At 50.6% G+C, this 5,717-nt stretch overlaps 1 long non-coding RNA gene across 1 annotated transcript; it reads left to right on the top strand.

Moving 5' to 3' along the window:
- Positions 1–538: 538 nt before the first annotated feature.
- LOC137208382 (uncharacterized) lies at positions 539–4,335 on the top strand. The gene is made up of 3 exons (XR_010935616.1): positions 539–780; positions 3,212–3,451; positions 4,134–4,335. It is a non-coding gene; the product is annotated as an uncharacterized lncRNA (long non-coding RNA).
- The last annotated feature ends 1,382 nt before the right edge of the window (positions 4,336–5,717 follow it).

Here is a 5,717-nt window from a genome sequence, read left to right as displayed (position 1 = left end):
TTTCCTCATTTGTAAAATCAGCCTTTGGTGTTAAAGGTCAAGATCCTTGCAGCTCTGATTCTCACTAACTGCAACCTTGAACCACAAGCGACAAGCAGGACCCAGAGGTTTGAAAGCAGCAGATCTCTAGACTGATGGAGACGATGTAGTGGTGATGGGGACGATAAAAGTGATGGTGATGGTACCTAGCACACTGAGCACGTGTTGTATGCCATCATCGTCCCCATGTAATACTTCATTGAATTCCCTGGAAAACTCTATGGAATAGTTACTTTTATTAACCTCATGTAACAGACAAGGAAACTGACGCTTAGGGAGGCACACACCTATGTTCACCAATTATGGACGGAATTGTATCCCTCCAAAATTCGTATGTCGAAGCCCTACCCCCCAATGTGACTGTATTTGGAGATAGGACCTTTATAGGGGTAAAACAAGGTTAAATGAGGTCATATGGGTAGAGCCCTAATCCAATAGGATAGGTTTCCTTATAAGAAGAGGAAGGGACAGGAGGGATTTGCACACAGAAAAGACCACGTGAGGACATGGAGAAGGCAGCCATCTGCAAGCCAAGCAGAGGGGCCTCAGAAGAAACCAATCCTGTAACGCTTGATCTTGGACATCCAGCCTCCAGAATTGGGAGAGAACTGTGGTATTTCGTAACGGCAGCCCAAGCTGACACATCTCCCGCTGGCAGAGCCGTCACGGGAACCAGTCAATCTGACTCTGGGCCACGTCCACAAGAACCTCGCCATCGACACGCTGACTCTGATTGGACAGGTGGGTAGTGGGCCTCCTTATGACTGGGCCTGTGTATACAAAGTACACAGATTGCCAGATCTCACCCTCTTCCCTCCTATTCTGCCTAACAAAAGACAGTCCATTCAGGACTAGGCAACACCCATGTTTTGGGTAGAAGTGGTCCCAGGGAAATACAGGCCAGTGCTCAGTGGGTGGCTAGAACCATCTGGGTAACCTGGGTCATGCCTCAAATGGCTGTAGGCACCAAAGAGATTTCAGTCAGATTTTAAATGGTATCACCGTCTGCTTCCAGGGAAGAGTCCTTGATGCTGCCCAAGTTAAATGGACCTGAATTGTAATCCTGCCTGCCCTAGGTATGGGACCTTGGGCAAGTTACTTCACCCCCTGAGCCTCAGTTTCCCCATCTGTCACATGGAGATAATCATCCTGACTGCAGCGGTGCCGTGAGCACAGAGAAGTCAATACATAGGAATCCGCTTCACAGATGGTCTTAATTCAGTAGCACCTAACCCAAGGGACCACCTGAAATCCCCTTAGCTGCATCAAAGCAAAATCCTCCGTTACAAATCCCCTGGCAGGCAGCCGCCAGTCTTTTCTGGAAGGAGTTGGGGATAAATTATAGATCGCAGTCTTTTGGATCAGCCACTGTTCTGGTTCGCACCCCCTTGTGGACAGAGGTCTGGGAGGGTCCCCTCAGAGTGCTGCTCACGGCCCTGGGGCAGGGGCGATTTTGCTACCTTGCACTGCCTACCTCCTGCCCCTGGCTTCCCTTCCCCTAAGCATTTGCTATGCTCCTTGGGCTGAGGGTGAGGGGATACCCTGGAAGGACTCCCAGAAAGCTGGCCACCCATTGGAGGGCCACAGCCTGAGCCCCAAACCCCAGCCCCTCTGAGCATGCCCACTCCATCCTCCATCCCCTGGGAAAGGCTCCATCTCCAGAGACCTGGAAGAGGAGCCCAATGCCCTGAGGGAATGTTGTGTCTAAGATTGGGAGGCTGCAAGGGGCCAAAGTGAGAGCAGCCCTGTTTTCATCAGCAGGGTCTGCCCGCCTGAGGGGACCAAGCAAGAATCCTCACTTCCTTCCTGTGGCCACTCGCCCTCCCCACTCCACACACGCACATCCCAGCCACGTTCCCAAGACCCACCTGCACTGGGCTTTCTCTCCCTTTCCCGGCCCCTCTCCAAGGAACCCCCAGCCAGGGCAGGCCAAGCAAGCAGCCTGTGGGTAGATGATGGCCCGGTCCAAGCATTTCTCCTCCTGGGAAATCTGGGATTCTGCCTCAAGAGCAAAGGCCCTGGAGCCAGCCAGCCAGGGCTCCAAACAAGTTCCGCCTTTCCAGCCTCGTGACTTTGGACAAGTTACTCCCTCTCTAAGCCCCGTTATCCTCATCAGTAAAAACGGAGATAACCCAAACACCCATTTCACCAGGTCGTGAGGATTAAATAGTGCTTGAAACATGAAGAAGTAGCACAGGGCCTGGATGCAGGGCCCGGGCTGGAGTGGAACAAGCGAGGTAGCGAGGGCAGAGAGTGCAGGGGCCCGAGAGTGAGGGCACCTTAAACCTCGTGGCCTGGCACCTGGCTTACCTCACGATAATGCGCAGGTGAAGCTGAGAGACACAAAAAGCGCGGAATCAGCCATCTGCATGGGTCTTCACAAAGGTAGGAAGACGCAGGGTGCAGCCTGCAGAGGGTGCAGTCCCTGGTTTGATTCCACTTCCTCAACTCTCTTCACATCTCTGGGCCTGTTTACACATCAGAGATGCTGAGGCTCCCACGGTGGGTCCCTCCCCACCATCCCCATCCCAGAGCTGTGTGGGGACCAAGTGAGATAAGGGAGTGAAAGGGCTTTGTAAACTTAGATGGACCAGACCACTCAGAAGACGGTGCTCACCATCAGGGTTCTGGGAGGATTTCTCCATTCTCCTCACCCCAGCCCACCCCTCAGTTCCCCTCCTAATGAGCTGCAAGTCTCTACAGTTATTTAAAGCCTCTATTAAACATATTCAATTGCCCCTTGATTCTCTGGTTTCACGTCTTTATATCCGACGAAAAGACAGCAAAAGTATCCAAAACGTGAGCTGGTAATAAAGTGCTCTGTAGCAAGACTCATTCATCTTACCTCCATTTTAATTTTTTAAACAAAACCCACAAATCACCAACCACCACCTTCACTGAATTAAATTGGAAGGAAAATTAGAAAACAGCTCAGATTTTAATCAATATTTGCCTTGGCCACGAGAAAAAGAGGTTCCTTCTTTTGCCTGTCTCTAATCAGGAGTGTTAATTATCTTGCTACATGCTAGCAAATTAATTATGAACTAAGGAAGTTAAAGGAGGTCATTTGTTAAGGAAAACTGATTACATATTGTTAGCTCTGGGGGACTGAATGGAAAACCACTGTCACGAAAACAGCTTTAACAATTAGACCTGATATTTGATTTGCGAGGTTGCCCACCTGAAAGGATGAATCACAAAGGCACCCGCAGCCTGCCATGGGGGACCTGAGGGACATTGGACCACAGGCTGCCGTCACCATCACCCCTCCACTGCACTCAAGTCTTTCAAAGATCTGCTCACGTGTGGGAGCCCTGTAACCTGCTCCAGGTGGAAAGGTATTAACACTAGAAGAGGTTTCTTTCCTTGGGGTGTACGTGTAAGAAGCAAGAGAGAGAAAGCTAGGAGAAATGTAAGTGACTGTGAAGACAGAGAGTTGGGGGAATGTGTGCATGGGGGTGTGCACGTGTGCAAACACGGAGTAGGCTCCAGCCCATGGCCCTACAGCAGCAGTGTCTTCTCAGTGGGCGACTCCAGGGTAGCTGAACGGAAACTGCCCTACTCGCTGGGGGACAGAATAGGAGCCCTTAGCAGCTCTGCCCTTCACGTGGGGTTCCAGATGCTACCTTGGAAGCGGCAGAAAAGCTGAGTGGGAAGGCAGAATATTTGGGCTTGGTCACGTGTTGGTTATCCAAGTCAGGCAGACAAGCCTAACAGAACTGAATGACCGACTTTCCGTGTCCTCCCAACCGTGAGCCAGGCCCGCAGTGCAGGAGAAGAAGCAGAATGAGCTCACTGGTTCTGAAAGTTCATTCAAGGCCTTGACTGCCATGCTAAGTGAGGCAGAAATTTCTAGTTGTCTACCAGTATTCATTCTCCTGTTCTTCCTTAGGAACAGAACTCTTGTTTAATTCCAAGGGGCAATGTGTCCAGCTAGAAAACCACCTTTCCCAGCCTCACCCGCACCTGAGTGACTAAATTCTGGTCAAGGAAATATGAGCAGAGATTACTGGGTATGACAGCTGAGGAGAACAGAAAGCTGGGATGCACACTTTTGCTCTTCCCTCTTCTTCTTTTCCCTGCCTGGAATATAGACATGATGGCTGGTGCTCCAACAATCATTTTGGAGCAGAAGCAAACTTGAGGATGAAAGCCACTCACTAACAAGGGTGGAGCAGAAAGACAGAAGCAGCCGCGGTCTCTGATCACTGTGGAGCCCCGCGTCAGCCCTGAAACGCCATCCTCTGGACTTGTATGTGAGAGGGAAAACAAAACACTTGAGGTGGTGAGTCTGCGCTGCGGTTTTATCGCAGGGCGGGAGGGGTGGGGTGTGGGGAGGCTTGAGTCTGCTCAGAGTTGAGTACTATTTCTAAGTCATGAAATGAGGAACATGGCCATCTCAGCACTGGCAGTGGGTAGCCCCAAAGGTTTGATTCACTCAAAGTTTGTCAGACTGGAAGAAGCAGCACCCATTTATGAGGGGGCAGCCACCGTGAAAGGGGGGAGCAGAAATCTGGCCGTGGTGACTCTGCACCACAACACGTTCTAGGCACACTGGCCCTGCTCTCCCTCCTCTCACTGGCTCAGAACATTCTAGCTCTCCTGAGGTTCAGGCCCCATTGTCCCTATGTGCTCAGGTAAATGGGACTCACATGGCCTTGGGGTTTGGGTGGGAGTTGGGCTGCCAGGGCCCTCGCTTCCTGGACCTCACCCTCATCCAGCTCTGCTTGGCAGCCCTCCCCCTGAGGCCGCTGACCAGTGAAGTGGCCTCCTTCCAAGTCCCAGAAGTCTGTCCATCTGACTCGTCACGAGTCAGGCCAGGAGGGCTGCTGTCAGGAGCGCCCTATGTCTAATGAGCTGTTTTACATTATCTTTTCCGTACTAGGTCGTTAATATCGGTGTGTGTTTTGCGCTTACAGCACGTTTCAGTTGAGATTAGCCACCCTTCAAGGGTTCAATAGCCACAGGTGGTGAGTGGCTCCCGTCTGGAACAGCTCGGTTCCTGAAGGTTGGTGGGAAAGCTTCACGTCCTCCAAAGCACAAAGCACTTTGTGAATACGTACATGCAATTACAAAGAGCAGCCTGGGCTGAAAACGCCTTTTCTCCTAAGCCTCAACACCACTTGATAGCATCGATTTTTAAAAACTTGTCCATCTGTTTTTAATGAAGTGTGTTTGTTTTAGTTTGCCCTTCCCTGACCATGAGGGAAATGGCCAAGTCCATTTTTATAGGTTGACTGCTAATCACAGTTGTCTTCTGTGAATTATCTTAGCCAGATCCTTTGCCCATTCTGGGTTTTTCGTTTGTTTTTTGGCCGCACCGCGCAGCCTGTGGGATCTTAGTTCCCCGACCAGGGATGGAACCTGGGCCCTCGGCAGTGAAAGCACAGAGTCCTAACCACTGGACCGCCAGGGAAGTCCCCTTTGCCCATTTTTAAAGCTGGGCACTTTGACTTTTTCTCATGGTATATTTTGAATATTAATTCTTTGTCAGATATGAAGAAAAAGTTTTCCCTGGTCTGCACTTCACTCTATTGTGCCTTCGTCAATCTGAACACTTTTTGATTTTCTGTAGTCAAGTAGGTCAGTCTTTTCCTTGGTAGCATCTGGGTTTGGTGACTCGGTGAGGACGGCTCACACTCCCCAGGATGACAAAAATATTCTCCTATATTTTCTGC

The sequence above is a fragment of the Pseudorca crassidens genome, chromosome 16, assembly GCF_039906515.1.
Source record: "Pseudorca crassidens isolate mPseCra1 chromosome 16, mPseCra1.hap1, whole genome shotgun sequence".
NCBI lineage: Eukaryota > Metazoa > Chordata > Mammalia > Artiodactyla > Delphinidae > Pseudorca > Pseudorca crassidens.
The sequence above is the reverse complement of the archived record's forward strand: the minus strand, read 5'-3'. Positions and strand labels throughout refer to the sequence as shown.